At 37.0% G+C, this 21859-nt stretch overlaps 1 protein-coding gene and 1 long non-coding RNA gene across 8 annotated transcripts in view; one reads left to right on the top strand and one right to left on the bottom strand.

The window, feature by feature from the left end:
- The window catches only part of LOC308199397, a 36554-nt gene extending 16326 nt beyond the window's left edge, over positions 1-20228 (top strand). The window contains exon 2 of the long non-coding RNA XR_013954606.1: positions 37-20228. This is a non-coding gene — a long non-coding RNA (uncharacterized lncRNA). The remainder of the gene's footprint in view (positions 1-36) is intronic.
- DPYD (dihydropyrimidine dehydrogenase) overlaps positions 1-21859 on the bottom strand; it is a 352451-nt gene that overhangs the window by 201520 nt on the left and 129072 nt on the right. The gene's annotated exons all lie outside the window — the stretch shown is intronic.

The following is a 21859-nucleotide window of genomic DNA, read 5'->3' as shown; positions in this document are numbered from 1 at the left end:
AGCACTCACATACAAAATCAGCTCTGTATGTTAAAGGTATAGCATGTACACTGAAAGTTATCAGCTTGATAACTCTGCACTGACAATCATATCAACAAGCATATGCACAGATTCAGCTCCCTTGCTGTAAGTACAGATATTTCCAAGAGCTCATACCCTCATATTTTTGAAGGGAGGGATTGATTATAAAATCTCTTAAATCTGCAATCAAATGCTCAGCAGATAAGTATTTATACATCAGTCACTTTGCTCATGGTCATCTCTATAATCAATTTAAGACAAAATAAAAAGCCATTTTCAAAGACGCATAACCCAGGAACAAATTAAACTAAATTTCATAATATATGAATGAACAAACTGTTGAAGAGGCAAGAAACAAAAACTGTTTCTAAATGAATTCTTTCTAACATAAAGAGATTACGATTGAGGCACCACAGAGGAAGTTTCAGGGACATGTCTATTTTCATACTTACTCACTTGATCATTTACACAAACAGTTTATAATACTATGCTGAAACCAAAATTCCCAATTACATAGATTTTACTAAGTAGAGGAATACTAATTGATGAAAAGTAATTGATAAGTCCAAATAAGATTACTTAAAAATCTGGAAAAAAATGAACGGAATGATACACCCAACAAATGGAGACATCAAAAGATACCATAAATGCAACGTTACTGTGACATTGAAGAAGAAAGGAATAAACAGAATATTTAAAGTTTCTGAAGCCTTGCAATTAAATGTATAACAAATTCAGCATGCAGAATTCCTGGCTGTACTGCAAAGGCATAACATTTACAAAATGAAGGTGGTGATATTACAGCAATACCTTCTCGTTTTCATTGCATGTAGAAATGCAAATCAGTTAGGCAGACAGCAAGCTATAGTCTAGGCTCCGCTGCCTGAGTTATTTCAATACCAATAGTAACAAATAGCACTTACTGCTTGTAGCGCTTTCTATTTTCAAGGTGCTACACTAACAATCAGTCCTCAAAATATCCAGATAACAGATAAACATTTTTCCCTGTTCTTTACAGATGGACAAAAATTTATGTGATTTACTTAGGACCATACATTAGAAGCAAGGTTGTGACGGCTCTTGGACATTCACACAATAGGATTTAAATATGCTACACCAATAAATCTTTTATAACCAGAATCTCTATAGTCAGGGAAGCATGCAGACGTTTTACTCCCTACTACATTGATAGACTGAATGTTGCCTTAGAAGTTACCTCCTTGCATTTGGAGTTCTGGAGGCAACTAGACCACCTGCGGTCTATGCAGGAATGAAGGTGCTGAGACGTGGGCAATGTCCTTGAAAGGCCACTGTCTATGATCCTTGAAAGGCCACAGAGGTGGGGGAGGTCCCCAACAACTGGAGAAAGGAAGGTCTGAAGGATGGCCGCATTGTGCAGCTGCTTAAGCAGGTGTTTTACAAAAAAAACCAGCCAAACTTCCTGGGTAACTGGAACACCACCTGGGGAGTACAATCTTGCTAGGCCAACAACGCCTAGGAAACCATGTAAATAAAAGCATAAAAGATAAAGATCACTAAGCTAATGATTATCAGAGATACCAAACACCATGGGCAGAAAAAAAGAGGACCAAGGAATGGGAAGATGGAAGCTAATGTCAGCAGATTTAGGCGACCAGGTGTTCAAGGGTTATCTTGGTCATCCCAGCTGGAGCAGAACAAGACACCAAATCCATTGTCTGGCCGCACCATAAGAGTTGCACCTGCTTCCAGGGTTAGGAGAACTGGGTGGGAGTGGGCAGGGAGCAGGGCTTTCCCTGGATGGCAGAGGAACACCTGGACGGACAGATCAAACATCCTGGTACCACCACATCAGTGCCTGCTGCAGGTCCAACAGCATTGCCACTGACCCACAACTTCACAACAGCTCCTCAGCCATCTACATGTCCACTGCCACTCAGTCACCTGCCTTATTCAGCAAGCAACCACATTTTCCTAGTTCAACGTCTTACTACTAATTATTGTAAAATTCTGATTTTTGCAACCTTCCTTGTTTTAAGGAGTTGAATCATATCTGCAGGCCATGCCGCAACACAGATCATTTGCCAGTAATCTACACACAGTGGACACAGGCAGAAAGACTCGCACATATCGAGGGGCAGCCCCAGTGTCTGTCTTTGGGAATCATGTGAGTGCTAATATTAAAAACCTAAGAATAATATACTGTCAAAGAGTTCTTCAGAGAGCAAATCAAAATTAGCACCTAATTAAAAGTCCTCCTATTTCCAGTGACTCCACACAGAGTACTAAGAGCTCAGCAGCAGAAGCAGAGTGGGAGGTGACTATTTAATGAACTGTATATTTGAATGAGATGGTCATTTGGTGTCAGAGCAGACAATGGTAACCTTCCTTCATGATTACTAGTTTTCACTATGACTTTTTTTTTTTTGACATGTGTAATTATACATCTTCTCTTACCTGTCACCTAGCAACCTTAGCTGTGATTTAATTGTGTTTTGAAATAAACTATATAGTGGCTGGCATAATAATATGCTTATTCTTCAAGCTGACAAAGTAATGTAATTAAAACCTATGTAAAGATCCTTAAAATACATATATTTCCCAATTTTTCAACTTATTACAGCTGAAGGAGAGGTATTTATTATAAAAATACTTTTTCAACTTTATATGTTACTTTATACATGTGATGAACAATATTTCAAAAAGAACAGATATGATACAAATTCAACAAAACACACCTACTTCATTCATCTGCTCTTTTTCTTTAAAGAAAAAATGAGATTTGTTGAAAAAGAAAATAGTTGAAAATGCTAAAGCAACTGTGAGCTTTTTGCTTTATTTTAATATTTCCAGTTTTATTACTTTTATGGATATTGCTCATGTCTTTTAGCTTTTATTTCTTCCATTTGCTTATTTTTTTAGCTTATGCATTTTATTATATATTTTTTTCTTCCTTTATAATTCCTTAATTTTCTCAGTCCCATTTCCTTGTGGATATGGTTTTCTTGTTTGCTTTCCTTTTATCTACACTTGTTTTCCAACTCTCCCTCACTCTCTTCATGGTTTTCCCCTTCAGCCTTTTCCTTCCAGACTCACACCGCCAGCACTGTCTCTGGAGCAGCCCAAAACTAACAAGACTCAAACACCACTTGCCTGGGGGCTCAGGGGTTTGTTAGCTGAAGGATGCTTTGGCAAATGTGCTTTCTTATTCCTTATTTATATAACTGCCTTAAAAAATCCAGTAAATCTGAAAGCATTTCAGGTTGGTACTTTGCAACATAGATAACATATATTAAAAATAAAATTAAAAACAAACAAACAAAAGAAAAAAACCACTGCCACCAAGAAGCTTTTTACTAGCAAAGTAGTAAATCTAGCAGAGCAGTATATCTTGTGTGGTGATTTTGAACTTTCCCAATCTGTGGATCACTACAGGCGCTTAATGGGACTGTGGAACTGGCTCAGTGAAGAAGTTATAATGCTGTAACAGCTGCATATGGTGGTATCTATCATTGACTGCTATACTGTAGGAAGTGTGGAGATGGAATGAACATACTTGATACCAGTGAAAAATGTCATATATGCTTTTGGCAGGCGTCCCACTGGCTTAAAATTCTACATAAAAAAAAGATACACAACTATTTTTTTTTCTTTTTCATAAAGCAAGTTCTTTGAGCAGTTTTATCTTTCTACCACTTTTCTGCAATAACATAGGTTCTGCCACTGCAAACATTTACACTCATACTGAAGTCCATGTGCTGTAAGCTTAATTGCTGTATTGACAGTGTCTGTTGAGGTACACCCCGACTCAAGACCAAGCTTATTCCCAATACAGAAGGCAAGCTCCCCACTATGAAGCAAACCCTGTTCACACAGCAGTCATTCAAATAGAACACAGCACATCATGAGTACAACCACTCCAGATGTTGTATCAATGCTATGTAGACGTAACCATCAATGTCAACGGAATTACTTGCACTGTATAAAGTGAAGTGTATGCATAAGCTTTTGTGAGAACAAGGCCTAACATTGTTTTTACATAAAAACATTTTACACGACTCCTCCCACACTTCTTAAAATTGCATCCCTAATTATGGAGTGTGGAGATCTACTATAAGTGATTGATGTTGTTTTGTATGTTGTTATGGAAACAAACCAAGTAGGAGTCTGTGCTTTGCGTATAGAATTTTGAATCAGATTTTACAGTAAATAACTAGGCTTTCCAGTGTATAAGCAACAACACCATATGGCCTTTAATCTCCACCCAAAGACTATGTCCTTATATGCCACCTGTTAAAATTAAGGTCTTTCCAGGAACAGAGAAAAAAAACAATGGACCTGGCTCCATCTTGTCACTGGTTGGTGAACAACAAAGTGTGGTCATCTCAATTAGGCACACTTTATAACTGTGAATACTTGACACACAAAATCAAAATATTTATAAGAAAACAACGTTTAAATCAAACATAAGCTGACAAATTCTGCAGCGTTCAGGAGACCTGCCCTGGAGATGCCACAACCACATAAAGAAATTTATACAACCTAGGTTTCCACTGGATGAAGGATATATCTAGCTTAAAAGGTATTAATTCATGTAGCATTAATTTGGTATTAAACATGTGCGACATGGGTACCTGCCAAACAAAAAGTAGACCAGTGTTGCCTCAGGAGCTTACTATACAATGAACAGAGGTACTCAAAAAGGTTGTGAGATGAAAGGTGGAAGCCATGTGAAGAAAGAAAGCACCAAAGAGGTGTGGTTTAATATGGAAACAACAATGTCACTTTTGCTTCTGTGGGAGCTAAATGACCTGAATAGACTGGGTCATGACTCCTGTCCTCATCATTTTGGTTTGTGGATATTGAGTTAAACTTTAGCACTGCATATCTGAACCCAGCACTGACCTTCTCCTTTCCCTGCACCCAGCAGGAGACTATCCCATTCCTTTGTTTCTCCTTCAGAGACTGTTTTAATTCTACTGGGATCCTCTTCACCAGCAGTGGACTTGTCATCAAGAGGCACTACTGATTATCTTAGCTCTTACTCGGTGCACTGCTGGACAGGTTCCCAAGCAGATAAAAGTGTTCCCCCGGCGTCAACTAAAAAAAAGGAAGTTATATCCATTTCCTGATGAACCATGGTACCAATCAAATTGCTTGTACATGTAGTCACCACCAGCTCATATGTCAATGGAAGTCCAGTTGTTTCCTGCCTTGCCCGCCCCTTTTTAGAGTCATGCTGGAAGCACTTCTGGCATTGCACAAAGTGATTGTTAATAGCCCAAATGTACAATGGTTGTTAAAACTGTCTGTTACCTGGCTGTTAAGCAGTACCAGAATGACCTCAGTTGGCCTCATAGACAAGCAACTTGATCCAGTCAGAACCTGTCTTGCCATTAAGGCCCACCAGTAAATCCTTTGGCTACAGGCTGCCTCATTTGGTCCAACAAATGGTCATAAACACACCACAAATCTGAACACCTGCTTTTATAATAGCACACTGGTTCCTTGCCAAAAAGCTAGCCACTCCCCACAGGGCATGACCACTTCCCTTACTTCCTCGGGATTTGCAGGAAGAAGAACATGGGAACTGCTCCTGACCCCATCACCTTCTCATTCTAGCTCTTGATTCTTCTGTTGATCTTATTTTTCTTGCTCATATTTTTGCTCTGAGAGCATGTAATATCACTCTGGTTAGGGTGACAAGCTTTCTCACCCATTCCTGACCAAGAGATCCTTCTGCCTGGGAAAACACTAACAATGAGCTTCTTTTGACACTGGATATTTATGTGGCCCTAGTGCCCTTTGCTGCATCTCTGGGTGATTTCTAACCAGGCCTTAATGTGATCCCATTAGTTATCCTGCAGCTTCGGGAACATCTAACACACACCCTGCCTGAGTGAGTACAGCTACGATATAAACCTTATGGTTCTCTGGTGCCTCCTCTTAACTTTTCTTAGTGATAATTCAGACATCAGACTGGAATCCAGCTAAAGGATGAAGCTTAAATATCCTTCTAGGTGCGCAGAACAACAGTTTGTTCATCATCTGAATAGGCAGTGCAGTGTGCAATGTGTCTTTACAGTGAAGCATTCAAGAGGACTAAGCAAAATAAACATCATTCTTTTGTTCAGGCATGTTTGCTTGAGCAATGTTATACAACTTTAGGCCGTTTCATCTTATATTAGAACGGAAAGCAATGCCTTTTAGATGGCACAGGAGTTGAATAACAGGACTTTGAAAATTACAGAAGGCAGGTAAGAATATTATAGGGTGTTCTATAGGTGATATAATTGCAGTTATTTTCGCTAATAAAAATCCATTGAAATTTGGATTTGAATTACACATAAAAGTAGCCATAGGGCTGTGCATCTAAAATCTCTGCTGAGTACTCGATTCTCATCTAAAAGTGAAACCAGAATTGAATAACCAGCAGCCAATGCTACTCCTCTACAGTAAGAATAACTAATACAGAGGGAGTGAAATGAAAAAGCTAGCAATGCATTTCCCCCCCAGCATATCAAGCAGGTTTTCATATGGAAGCAGTGGTCATCAATCACTACCTCATTACCAACCTGTCATCTGGGTTTAGGCTAAATGTATTCTGGCTTGCTGCCATACTAAATGTTCAATGAAACATCCTTAAGGCTCTCTACAAGTTCAGCTGAAGTCGCACATGCTATACATCAAAGAGGAACATTAGCGTTATCATAGCTTAATAAATAGTGCCATTCTGGCAATGTAATCCTGTGTTCTAGAGCTATCTTCCATTCCCAGTACTATACTGCTTAAGTAAACAATCTTGCTGTCTTGTGTGAAGTTTATTTAGTGATAAATGGATGTAAAGATAATTAGTCATACTGTTACAGATATACTTCCATCCCTGCTGAAGAACATGGGCAAAAAATAGCATAGAATTTCAAAAGCACACAATGACATAATGAACTTCATCTTGAAGCATTAGTTCATAATTCCTGCATATTGTAGTATATTATCCAAGTTTCACTGTGTTGAGAAACTGATGACAGTAAAAGGACCTCAAATCAATGTATTTTCAAAATAACTTTATCTTGAATATGGGACTTTTGCATGCCTCTGGGATGTACACAGCAACTAAAATGCTGGCAGTAGGAATTCCGACATCTATGAACGCTACTTGCTTTGGGAATTACTCCAGACTCCAATAACAATACTCATAATTAGTCCTTCATTTCCATGCACACTTTGAGCTCTAAGTCCTGAATCTGTTTTCAGATTTTAAAAACATCGATAAAAAATACATCTAAAGCGGTAGAAGCTTCAAGAGGCACCTTAAAATAAAACCTAAGTACACATTCTCATATACGTGAATCAGTTTAGCCCATGCAAAATATTATAAAATAATGAAAAATGAACAGACATTGTGATTGAGGTGTAAAACTGGTTATAAAATATAAAGTTCTTACTTCAAAGTCGCAATTCTTACTATTACAGACCAAGTATTAAAAATATGCTCCATTTGAGAAGTGGGGCGAAACATTATTATTGAGATCTTTCTCTTTTCTTTTCCCTCCAGACTATAAAGAATATTTCTTTGCTCCAAACCGGAGCTCTGGATGTGCATATTTTGGCATAGACAGTGTTAAACGTTCAGGAAGGGCGATACCTCAAAACTACCATTTGTTGCTCTCTTGTGCTCTGCTTTAGGAATCATAACAGACTGAGCTGCAAGTTCCTCTAGGTCTTGTTCCCAGTATCATCTTCCTCACTGTGGATAACAAGGGATAGTGAAAAACTGTGTTTGGATTTCTGCATGTCTTCTTTACATAAGAAACCTTCAAAATCATTTTGGAGCATGTCTGTCTTTTTCTATACTGGATAGATTATAGACTTCGCTGTCTGACCAAGGAATTTGAATCCAGACCCTCCAGTGCAGAAATTATCAGATATACAGTGCTTCTGTCAGTGTTTGCTTCTGACGGTTCAACTTGGCTGTTAGTCTAAATTACTGGAACATCCACACAGCATTACTATAAATTTTGATTACCTAATTCTTTAGGTTTCTTTCTTTCTTCTGTGCATACCCCCTCCCTCAATATCCCTATAAATGTATATGGGTCAGGATCCTGAAAGAGTTCAGAAGACATTATGTCCAGCTGTTCTTCCATATGTTCTCTAGACCAACACCTGCTGCAGGGATACTACCCAAGATCTCATAGTTGGCAAGCTGCTCTAATTCCACTCAATTTGTAGGTTGAAAGGTCACCCCTTCAACGTAGTCAGTTTGTGGCTTCCACATTAAAGAAAGGGAGTTGCTATCACTGCTGAAGCTCTTTTTCATGAAAACCAGTGACAGTAAACCAGATGCCCTCTGCTTTCATAATTGCTTTAACTGTCTAGTACATCTTACAAAAATAACTTTTAGGGCCTGATGAGAGGATGAGCCAACCTCTACATGAACAAGAGAACCTTCTAACTCAAGGCTATGACATTACTCAAGGACCCTAAAGAACTGGCTGAATTTATGGTCTGAGGACAAGATTAATTTCCTCTTCTTTTTATTTCAGAGATACTATGAAAAGAGAATTGAAGATAAAGAAGCTTTTTTTCTACTAACTCCCACTATAGACGAGCCTGTAAGATCAAAACGAGATGAAGAACAGAGTAGAAAAGGCTCTGTTTGAAGAAAGTAAATGCTATGAATAGAATCTAACAGGATCTTAAACAAAACTTCTGATAAACAATGATGATCCTAAGCATCTAAACTGTGCCAAAACCCGAAGAAAAGTACTTTAGATGCTTATTGAATTTGACTGAACAGAAAAGTAAGGAAGTGGGTAAGATTAACACAAATATTAGGTGTAGGTTTATGGAATAGCATAGAACAGACCAATAGCATATTTCCAAATATTCCCCATTGGAAAAAAAAATTGCTCCATAGTCACTGATCTCACAGAAGATGAGAAAATGGGAAAGCAGACTGTATCTTCCTCTGGCTCACCTTACTTATTTCCCAAACTGGAGGAAAGGCAGTTTTCTGCAACATGGGACTAAGGGCACTCCAGCTTGTCTGAACACATGTTGCAGTTTCATGGAGGTGAGTCTGCACTGTCATTAATTAGCTCTGTGTGACCTAAACTCCGTAGAAGGTCTGGACAGAACCAGGGAACCTGGCACCAGATCGACAGACACAGAAACATACCACAGAAACAGCAACGTCACTTTAGAAAGCAAGCATCTGCAAGACAACCTCAAATTGTGGCAAAGTAAAATCTCCATCTACAAGTCATTGTTCAGTTCCAGACGTGCAACTTAATGTAGGGAGAAGAGAATTACACCCTTGTTCTTAGAACTGTATTTATAGCAAATTTAGAAAACATTAATGATATTTCCTTTTAATGATATTTTCTTCTAATGACATTACAAATTAATTAAATCCATTTTCCTGATTTCAGTGTTAAAATTCCATCAATACAGTTTTTCATTTCTATTGTATTTCTAAGAGAGAATCCTTTCTGTTTATTTGTGCAGTTTCAACAGCTGTATATGATGCAAAATGCAAACATTTAAGGGAAGTTTCAGCATATTAAGTTTAACCCTCATTTCTGTCTTGGATGATAGATGTAAGAATTCCAACTAGGTTGATTTTATGAACCGGTTAAATGATTTGTATTCAGAGCAACATTAAAAATCCCCATGACAAAGTGTACTTGAACAAAAATACCCTGCTTGTGACACATCCCTTACAACTAATGTGTTTTCATTTTTCACATGTTGCATCTCATTTATTTTATTCAGGCACACACAGTTAAATCTACAAGATATGGTAAGCTTCCAATACCTTTGAAATAATAAATCATTTCTTACAGATGTTTTCACCCACTGCAAGGCTGCTGCTCATTAATCAAACATTATCAGTATCTATCACTGCCCACTGCTAAACTGGAAAGGCACCTCATTTCAAGTTTTGACTTTTATTCTGCGGTTAGTCCCTGACCCTTATACTACTGTATGCTTATTAGAAATATGGAACCCCTATTGCACAGTAGATTTTACTAAAAGGAATTTTAGAAAGAGTTTTATACAAGAGGTAGCATATTGTTCTTTGAGAACTGGAGGAAACAAAGTCAAGCTGCTTTGCAAATTGGTGATATAAACGCAATCATATTGACTTCAGTGCTCTTTTCCAACATGTAAGTAAAATGTTACCATGTAAGCAAACTATTTCTGGTCTAGATCTTTTCATATTTGAAACTTTGAAATAAATCTATATTAGGCACTATGCAAGATATGCTTCATTTTTGATAAATTATTAAAATTTCATTTCAGAAAACAGCAAGTTAGACAATACATCTTTAACAGCATAGTGCTGTGAGGGAAAACTATGAAAATTGTGCAAAGCGAGTAAGAAGTTATCCGGTAAAAAAAAAAATCGACTTTCTTGTGATTATTCACAAATTGCCAGATTTGTGCCAATTGCTCCCTTTATCAAATAAAGTTTACATTAACTAATTTGGTATTTTGGTTGTTTCGCATCCTTTTCAAGACGCTGGAAGAGAAATGCAATTTGGGGGAGCAGCACTACATTGGAGGTAGCTAAGAATAAAGATTTCTGTAGCTCCAAGGTATGGTTTGAATGTTTAGATGGCAAGAATATAGTCAAGCTTCTCCACAGTGCTTTTACGGTGCCGAGCACTTTTATCGCACTTTCAGTGTTAAGTCTCACCATTCCCATTTGACAGCAGAGAAGAATGAAGAACAGACACAGCCAGGAGTCCCACAGCTGACAAGGAAACTTAAGGCCAACAGCTATAGCCTGTGTCTCATGCTCAGCAGAGCACCAGACCACACTACTTGCCTCCAGTGATCCACTGGGGTGCATGATATATTTTTGTTATTAACCAAGTGAAAAATTAAAGGCAATGAAGGTGGCTTCCAGTTAAAGCCAACTACTACTGGCTTCCACAGCTGCAATTCACTCAATTCTACCTTAACTAAACATTTTGTTTGCATATTCTATAGCTTTCTGAATGAACACTGAATGCCACACTTGTATCTATGATTATTCACTCTGCAAGGCTGATTAAACACATTCCATTCTTGCAAGCATGGCAGGTCTACAGAAGTGACTGAGCTACAATGTGTATTTTCTATGCTTCAATACAATAAAGGGCACATTCAGCACATGCAAAGCCCCATATTTGCATTTGAAAAATAAGGAACCAACTTGCCAGTGTAGTGGGTGTATTAAGACTCCCATGTCCCTGTGATTTAAAAAGTGCTAAGATTTCAAAATTTCCTTTACTTAATTTTATTGGGCTTTCCAGAAAAAGCTGTGCACAAAGAAGGCAAGGCTGGTAACAATCAGGGGTGATTTCTTTAGATTCTACGTACTGGAGGAAGGAAATCAGTTTTTTTAAATGCAAATTAACTCCAAGCGTTATTATCAAGTAGCTACAAGAGCAACAAAACAGGCAGGAACTTTATCCCAGTGATTAGTACAGACACTACAACTGAATACCTCCTGCTTCCTGTGCAAAACGGTCACTGTGCAAGCCCTGCAAACTCCTTCCTACAACCAGCAGGCAAGAACTCAAACTCTGGATATAAGGAGATGAACAGGCAACTTAAAGTCCCATAAACTTCTGGTTCTGTAGTAGTCATGAACTCAAGCTCCCCACACTAACCCCGGCATAGCACACAATGCCGTGAGCTCCTGTGCTGAAGCTGCAGAGGCAGCCACTGGGATGGGGACGCCTGCACTGGAAGAGGCTGTCCTGAGCCATGCATGGAGCACTTGAGGGATGGCCACCACACCTGGGGGAGGGTGAAATCACCATAACTGCCTAAAACATTACTCAGAACAGGCATCAAAGTGCTTCACATTTTGGACTCTTCCTTTCTCCTTAGCCAGCAAGAGTTTATTCTACAGCACAGCTGCAGAACACCAAACTAAGGAGCTGCAAGCAAAGTGAAAATGTAAACAGCTGTCCTTTGGTTGTCCAACTATGCAAACGCTTCGTTTCCTTTGTTTTTAAAGCAATCCTTACCAAGCTACCTAAAGGTTAAGAAATCTTTTCCCAGATTAAAAATTTAGCTATTATTTTTCTTCTACAAAAAGAAAAATAATAATAATTTATTAGGCCATAGTAGGGGAATCAAGCCTGTGTGTCACAGCAAACACAAAAGTAATCATGCCTAAGTCAATTGTAAATTGAAATAATAAATTGTAATGATTTACAATGTCTAACTGATAAACAATATAGAACTATAAAATCAGAACTGTTTCTTTTAAAAGATATGCTCTGTTCTCATTCAAAAAATTCAGTAATTTGAGAAAAAGCTAGGAATACTGTACTATTGAGAAATTGTCTTTGATAATGGTTAATGATGTCATTTAAACTTAAACAACAACCAGGTTCTTAAATTTTACTATCTACTAAATGGTTAGAATTATTTAAAAATACACATCATGCTCAAGTAAACAACCATCTCTTATCATTAGTTACAAAACAACAATGAATTATTCCTAACAAGAAAACCTTAAGAAATTTGCAATGAGTTATACTGTTTTCCATTACATCAATTAAACAGTAACAAATGCAAAGCTTTGACAATTCTTAGAAATGTTGTAATGCACCGAAAGTTCCTACATTCTAAGTAACTGGTAATTTCAGCATAATTGCAGTATTAACATTAAAGATGAATTGACTGAAACCTGTTGCTCTCTAAGTTCTCATTATTTTTTTTTCTTCCTATGAAAATAATCACCAAAGATCATTAGAGGGAATGTTGAGCCATCATACTAACTGTTGAAATGCATTTTCACATTCTCTAATGGTTCATGTTCAGCTTGCTATATTTTTAGCACAAATGAATGAACAATAGCCAAAGGATTTCCTGTGAATGAAAACACTGTCAAGGACAATGTTTGGAAAATATTTTCCTTTGTTAGATAAACATGTAATTTGTATTACCATTATCTGAACACTCTGAGTACTTACGATGCTTATTTCTGTCTTCTAATCTTGTAAACATTGTTTTATAAGTACAATTTACAGCAAATTTAACATTAATACACTGAAAGCAGTAACAGTACAAACAGTGAATCTTAATTACTGCACAAACTCCACACCTTATGACGTCACTCTTATTCCAAGGAAGAGCCAAATTTTGAGTAGGGCTTGATACTACAATATGTACACAGAGGAATATATATATGACTCACGCACAAGGAAGGTCAAATTTGGTCTCAAGCCTACAGAATACCCCACTGTGCTACACAAACCCAGAGGAATATTTGCATACATTAAATTTTTTTCTCGTAAAATACTTGCCAGGTAACACTTATTATATACTTATTATAATACTTATAGGCACTACTCTAGTTATATACATAATATTAATATTCATTATTAACATATACATTAACACAGTGTCTTTTAATTTCACAGTGAAAACAATTACATGACTAGCATCTCTGAAAAGTATAGATTACAATAGTAAAGATCACTTTTCAAGTATCAAGACCATGACAAGTGGTTAAAAACCTTGGACAATCTCTATCCACTCAAAATTCAAAAGACTGCAACAAAAATATTTACATAGCTTCACTTAAAATTACTTACTACAGTGAACATTCAAAATGTTTTTTTGTTTTGTTTTGTTTTGTTTTTCCAGATACTGGCTGCCATTAAAAACTACCATCATGTTAAAACTAAAGAGATCACTGACACACAATGCTGGAAGGCAATAGACATCCTTTCCTGCAGTGATAGGAGGTATTTCATGGTAGCAACACTGAAACATCATTGGATAAGAAAATACTAATGGAATAGGAAAGCTTTTCAATTAATGTGTTGAGCTGGAAGGATTGATGGATTCCCTCTGGCACAAACTGACAGCAAGGAAGGCCAGCAGGTTACAGGAGGCCCTGAACTATGAATCCCACCCAGACAAAAAGGATCACTAGAGCATTCCCCAAGTTATATGAAGGACCAGAACCATCTTCAGGAACACCCAGGTGTCAGGAGACTTCCCTGAAACAAGATAGCTGCCCTTAATTATACCAATCTGGTCCTGTGTCAACAAAGAGCTGACTACCAAGCAAGGATGGCACGAGAAGCAGATGAGTGAGAAGCATAAGGCAATAACCAGGTCAGATAGAAGCGGTGTGCCCTGCCTGGCCCAGCAGTGGATTCCTAGGGACCACTTGCCTGAAGCAGAGAAGTGGCAGAGGAAGAACGTTTCCCACAGCAAACTCTAAAAGTCCATCAACAAACACTACAAATCCACCTCACAAATTCAGATTTTGTCGTAGCTTGTCAATGCAATCCAACAAGCAGATAGATCGCTTGTTGAGTGGGCAGTGAAGGGAATGTGAATTCAGAAAGATTTTATTTGAGGCATTATTGTGTACAGGAAGACTGCTTAAAACTTTATTCATTAACATCTAAAAGTGCTTGTCATTTTCTCACCAATAATTGGCACTAAACAAGTGAGATTTTTATATACAACCTACTTCTGTACAATCTTAAAATAAATGCAACAAGCCCATGATTTAACTAGCCTAAGCAAAGTGATGGAAAGTAAAGAATTTCTAAACCCATTTTTTAAATATTCTATTGTATCAGTCCTCATATGGTACAAAGTAGAAAACCTTTTCAAAAAGTGTCTGATTGCATTAAATGATTCCATTTGTATTGGACGATACACACACTCCCTACAAAGAAAGAGAATTCAACTGAACTAAAGGGTTATGTACCAACTGATATCTGGACTTTATTTTGGCTGTTAATTCCTTGTCTGATCGGTTGTAATTCTTTGTCTGGTACTAAGCATGTAGAAGCAAAAAGATGGCAGCATAACTAATACTTCTATATCTAAACAATAGAAGTAATTGTGTGGCTCGTGTGGAATGAACTTTTGGAAATAACAAGCATGCGAGCAAAACTCTTTTTTATGCGTAGAGCACCAAAAGGTGTAACATCAAGAATGCAAAACTGCAGTATCTAACATCACTATTTTCTTCAATATTTTCTTTTCTTACATATTTCTCAAACATCAAAATGCTTTAAAATAGCTGCTTGACTAAATTTCGCAAAACATCAAGTATACAAACCTGCAGTCTTTAACATCACTGTTTTGTTCAATATTTTCTTTTCTTAGGTATTTCTCAGACATCAAAATGCTTTAAAATAGCTGCTTGACTAAATTCCCCCCGAAACACTACATAATCTTAGAGTAATTAATCTTCTCATATATTAAAAAAATTAACTACTCAAAACAATAGGTACCAAATTGATTTTGTCATTATATTTAGATGAGCATTTCTTCAGGGAAACGGTCCAACATCTTAGAAGGAGACAGGAGAGAGTTTTGTAAAACATGTGCAGCAGAGATTGTTATGCTAAGTAGTTTTTTGGTAGGAAAGATAAGTAAATAAGAGCATGAAAATCTGTGTAATTTGCAAGTGAATAAATTAAGGATGCCCAAGGGCAGATTACTAGTTTTTTGGTTTTTTTTGAAAGTTTCCTACGATTATTAATAATAAATAAGCTGTTTTATTCATCTGAGCCCTAAAAGCTTTCAACTGCCTACTGCTTCCGATGTGTATTAGGAACGTTCCACCAATAACCAGAGCAGCAGTAAAGAGCACAGAAATGGAAGAACAGATTACTACAAATGCCAATAGTAGGAAAGGATGCCTCAAGCATAAAAATTCTTGGATGTATGTACATCACTGGTCTCCAGGAAAGATGCTGCACTGGGAATAGAAGCAAGTTCAAACATCTGCTATAAGCATGTAAGAACAGGTTCCCTTCACAGATTTCCTTTTCTAATATAACTATATTCCTTTTACATTTTTAATAATATTTTTAGATTAAAGAGATGCATTAGATGAGAATAACATGAATATTGAGGACTAACACTCTTTGCATCAGAATTGATTTATGGTGCAATTTGCTTATAATGCTCTTCCCATGAGACATGAAAAAACACTAGGAAATGTGGCATTAGGGAGGGGTGCATTCATTCCCCAAGCTGTGAGACACAAGTTAAGGCTCTGCAAGAGATGGACTATAAAGATGTCCTATACTTGACTGCACAGACCTTTGTGAACCTTCTTCCTCAGGACTTTGTTTCATGCCGTTGTAGTTCAACGTGCAGTTTTGATTCTGTTCTGCACTAAATTGCTCCACTAGCCTTCTCATGATCTTTATTTAAAAAAAAAAAAAAAAAGAAAAAAGAAAAAAAAGAAAACTATTTTTTAATATATAGATAGATAGATAGATAGAATTTATTCTCTTTACTGTGTGGTAATAGTGAAATATTTGGAATTGGCTTTGTCCAAATCCCACCATTGCTATCTTTGTCACTGTTATTCTTCAAATTGTTCAAAGTACTCTCTTTGACTTTGGAACTCATCTTCATGACTTCATTCTCATGTGCATAACCAAAGTCTCAAAGCTTTTTGAAACTAAATAGATTTGAATATTTCTTTTAGTCACAACGAAACATAATTCCAAGTGTCCTCCCCAGTTATGCAGCCTTTATTATCTTTTACTGCATAAGCATACTGAGGCCTGTAAAGCCACTTTCTCACCATTTAAATGCTGAGTGAAAAGTGCTGTTGTTGCAAGATTCTGGGACAATGACAATAGTTGTCTACAAGTGACAATAAAAACAACCCAGATACTAAGCTACACACACAGTCATTTTGAGTATCTAGCTGATTATGTTTCTAACTACATCATTCTTTCCTGCACAGCCTCCAACATATATTTTTTCTTCTGCTTATTGTGTTTTATCTGGTCTTCGTGGTTTGGCTTTTTTGCAGTAAAAACAGCATCACCCGTGAAGTGTCAAAATACTGGTGACATTATAAAATAATAAAAAATAACAGCAAATAACCCTCTAATAATAGAACTGAAGATCCTAGAACACTAAGGCTGTGCAATGCTTTGTACTGCAGTTCCATCTTTAACCAAGATGCATTATATTTTACATGACTTGCTACATTACTGCTGATTCAAACAGGTCTTTGCAAAGAGGCCTAAAAGCATAATTTTAGGGGTCATCTTACATGCCATGAAACAAAAAACAATTTTGAAATACAACCAATCAACAAATAAATCCTGGATATAGTTTCAAATAACTCTGCCTTTAAACTTTTCCCTTTGGAGGTGATAACTGAAAAAAAAATGATGAGAAAAAGAAGACTCAGAAATATAAGGTAAAACAAAATCAGAGAAACAAACAAACAAAAATCTGTTCAGAACCTGAAATGAGAACAATTTTGAATATGACATATTTCTTCCATAAATGTTTGTGTTGGCCATGGGCCTACGGGCCCCATATGCAGATTTCATGTCCTCCAAATTTAGTTTATGAATCAGGAGTACGAAGCACAATTTTTTCCTATAGCACAAGTAAAATGAACATCTGTTCACTTTTTGCCACGTAGGTTTATATCTGTGTGGGTGGGTGTGAACAGAGCTCTTGATGTGTAATATTCTTCCCATCTGCACACCAGGTGGCACTGCATAGTTAATCAGAAGATAATAACAGGCATGAGGAGATTACTTACTTTTTGGGGAAGAGACAGTAAATCAGTCTCACAGATTTTTGTTGTTGTTGTTGTTATTATTTTTATTAAAAAAAAAGGTACATCAATGCTTGGACTTCTTTTTTTTGGGGGGGGAGGAGGGGGAGTGGGGGTGGGGGGGGACCGGGAGGGTAATTTCATTCCAATCAATGAAATAAAATAATTAGATTATTGTTTGAATGCTATGTTAATTAACTATGAATGATTGCAATTATCACAAAGATTCTTTCCACAGGGGATTTCTTTTTATTTTTTTTCTTTTCTTTTTCTTTTTTTTCCTCCAATGTATAGTCTTAATCCTTTGCAAGCAGGACATACTCTTTATGATACATCCAAGCAACAGTCTCTGCTTGGATTTCCTCTGTACGTTCATATAAACTACAATTCTGCAGTATTTAAAAGAACCTCTGAATGCCCTAACACAATAAAACAGACTCTACAGTGATCTAAAATCACAAGATGGAGGAAGAAACAAGAAAGCCTTGTTACTAGCTGCATTTTGCACTACAATGAGAAATTAATTAGAAAGTTAGGAAGGTTCATAAACTTACAGACAGTAAGTAATCTGTCCTGAAACAGTCTTGTGGCAGGTGGCAAGGTGTGTGGGAGGATATCGGCAGGTACCTGTCACGGGTGTCTCCTCCAATAGTTTTGAACTTCACCCCTGAACAAGTGCAAAATCCTAAAAACCTGATAGAATGTTTGAGAGTCGTATGCCCTGACCCTGATAATGCCGGAGAACGGCAGCTTGCAGCATTGTGCTGGGTCCTGGCTTACTCCTATCAAACACTGTTTACCACCATCCAGCACCTTGAAGAGAGGGAGGAAGTCTCTGAATCTGATGACCAGATAACACATGCTGTGACTGACCCAGAGGATCAACCAACTATGGTATCAGTCACCCCCATAGTCAAGTCAAAACAATGGAAACGGAAGTCAGCTTGTTTGGTAAGGGAAGAAGCCTCTCCTAAGCAGGAGGGAGGAGAAGGCAGACACCTCTAAAGCAGAGCCATCACAAAAACAGCAGGAAGAAGAGATGGAAATCATAAAGGAATCAGAAACCACTCGATCCCTATCCCTGAGTGAGTTGCGAGAAATACGAAAGGATTATGGTCGACACCCAGGTGAACACATCCTCACCTGGCTGCTTCGATGCTGGGACACTGGGGCCAATAGCCAACAATTAGAAGGCAATGAAGCCAAACAGCTTGGATCCCTCTCTAGAGAAAGGGTCATTGACAAAGTAATTGGGAGAGGGACACAGGTTCTCAGCCTCTGGAGGCGACTCCTGGCAGCTGTGAAAGAAAGGTATCCCCATAAGGAAGATATTGTATATCAAGTAGGCAAGTGGGCCACTATGGATAAAAGTACTTAAGTAATTTCTGGAAATGATGGCTTAGATTTTTTTTCAATCTTTTACCAAATTAAAAAAAAAAAAATCTTTGAAGACATATTTCTACATGATCTTTATGAAAAGAGAACATAAATGTTATAGAAAACCCCCAAATTATGACAAAATGAGACAGAATACATATACAGGTTTGTGTAAAAGTCTGTAGAGAATACATTTAAGGTAATAGTCTTTCTATATATTTATTTGAATGTCATATCAGACATTCTTAAACACTTTAAATTATTTAGGTCATTCATTGTCATTCAATTAAATAGCTGCATAAAAATTGGTTTGTATTTTCTCTTTCAAAAAGGTTCTACAAAATGCTTTGTGGAGTCTTTAAAGACAGAACCACAGAACCCTGTTTTGCAAAGAATGTAGCTAAACTTCAAGAAGTAATAAAAGCCTAGCATTTCCGCATTTGCTCTGATAGCAAAGTGAGGCACATACACATGGATTTTTTTTGGTAAAAATCTTAAAATATTTAACCCTGGAAATCAATCAAGAGACACAGTAACACAAAGTGATCAGGCCACCCTGTTCTTTGTAAGATACTGCATTACTTTTCTGTCTTTGAGGACAACTTGCTCTCTCCTCAAGGTCCTCACCTCATCATTGATTTACCCTGACTTTAAGCGTACCACTTCTCTCTTGCCCTCAGTCTCTACACAATGCAGTGTAGATTTGAGATTTTTTTAAAAAACAAAATTTTCTGATTTGTCTGGTGGTTTTTTTTGGTAAGATTTCTTACCAAAATGTAAGTTGATTCAAGGTAGAGTAGGTTGAGTGTAAACTACCAAATCTGGAAAAGAAAATATCTGTTTTTTATGAATAGTTTTAGAGGTCAGTTTGAAAACTTTCCACATCCAATTGGGATACTTAATTCCTATTCATCAGTGCTTACGATTAACAAAATAAAACCAAAAGACTTCTAACTGGAAGATGAAATGAGTATTGAAATGACAATTTTAAGGTCTCTATTCTACATCTCTAATTCTTAATTAGCATTTTTAATTGCTCATTGAAGTAACACTCAAAGTTTAGAAATTGCACACAACTAAATGACAATGAAAAGAATCAAACAGTAGAGACTCCTAGAATCTATTTTACAGATTGTTCCTCTTTAGTTTTTGCTGCTGCCTTTTTGTCTTGTGAAAATATTTTGTGTGCTATTGTTTATCATAATTTTTAATGCAAAAAAAATTGATATTCATAGGCCATCCTTTAATGTAATATAATTAATAACCTTTTAATGTTAGCTGTAACCTGAGATCAGGACTGCTGGAGAAAACCAGAAGAATCTGTACTCTCTCTTAGGTCCTTGTATGTGAAACAAGATAATGTCTGCTGTGAGATGTTGCTAAAATATGTCTTTGTAGAGCAGAAACTGAGAGGACATGAGAGTAAATGATGGACAGGGAAGCGGCAGTTAGCATACTGAACTGTGAGAAATAAACATTTAGCATTATTCAGTACAGCACTAAGAACTAGTTGTATGAAACACTTCAGATAAACTGTTTAGATAAGGAAAAAAAACACAAAAAACCATGATATTGAACGAAAGAACTATGAAAAGTTAAATAAGGCAACAGATAATCCTGTGACTGAGATATTTGCCTACCATTTCTGTTCTCAGTGTTGGCCTCCAGTGTGCCATTGCTAAGTCTTGATCTCCTTCATTACCATTAACCAGGTAACTATGAAAGCTTTTCCACACATCTAGTCATCTGTACTTGTAAACCCAAATTCCATATTAGTCTCTATCACGTTATACATGAAGCCACAGCCTTTTTGGAAATTGAAGATGGTGCAAAATAAGATAGTGCAGAGGTAAGGTGTGTAACTTAAACTAAGACAACAGAAGGTTGGTGGCATACCCTGGCCATCTGTTCATCTTCAGATCTAGTACAATGTGTTTTTCTGAGTTTCAAATAGTGACCAGACTTACTGGCTGCAGAGTGTCATGCACCTTAAGATAAACACCATCATAGTCTCAATGCCTCAATAACCAAAGACATGGAACTAAGCATCATTTTTTATTACTACTTATTTATTTTAGAGAAAGGCTGATTATGTATCATTTTGAGAATTTGGGAATTCTTTGCCTTTCAGGTCTGAAGAAGAGCAAATACATCGACTACATCACACTCTTAATACCTTTCCAAACAGCATTCATTAACAGCAGAAAGAAAGAAGCATTTCATGAGAACATACGCTACGAAGTTTTAAACCATGCTAGTCAGGTAGCTGATATTTCACTAAAAATAAATAAATAAATATTTTCTTCTTTTTTCTTTTTCTCCTCCACACTAACTTCCTTTGTTTTTGATGCACACAACATATCTAGAATTCTGGAGAGGTGTTGTCTTTTTTTTTTTTTTTCCTGCCAGTACAGAAACATAAGTATAGCTAGTAAAACTTAAGCTATTACTACTGCTCCAACAGAAATCCTTTGCTATTCATTTCTCCTCAATATGGTCATTTGCCTCAGTCACCTCTGCTGCATGTTTTACTTTCCACAGATCCAGCTGAGGAATGCACTTCCCCTATCTCATGCAACATTCCCTCAGAATAATAGCTTTTTTCTGATATCTAACTGTGTTAATACAGGTTTCCAAGTTCTCTTTGAATCTCTACCCGCCCTCATATAGCTCTCTATTTACAAGTGCTCTTCAACTTCAATAATCACCTGGACTATTGCACAATCCTGACTGATAAATTCTTGAGCTCCACCTCATTTGCAAGACTAAATATTGTTCTCTTCAAAAATCATGTTGCTATGAAAAAATCCTTTCAAAATATCCCATCCTTTTCCCATCTGGGACTTCATCTTCTTTTATGCTTCCATTCATTTTTTTGCTCCTCCGCTACTAGGGAAA

Source organism: Anser brachyrhynchus, assembly GCF_964034855.1.
Source record: "Anser brachyrhynchus genome assembly, chromosome: 8".
Taxonomy (NCBI): domain Eukaryota; kingdom Metazoa; phylum Chordata; class Aves; order Anseriformes; family Anatidae; genus Anser; species Anser brachyrhynchus.
Note: the sequence above shows the minus strand (reverse complement) of the source record. Positions and strands in the feature narration are given on the sequence as shown.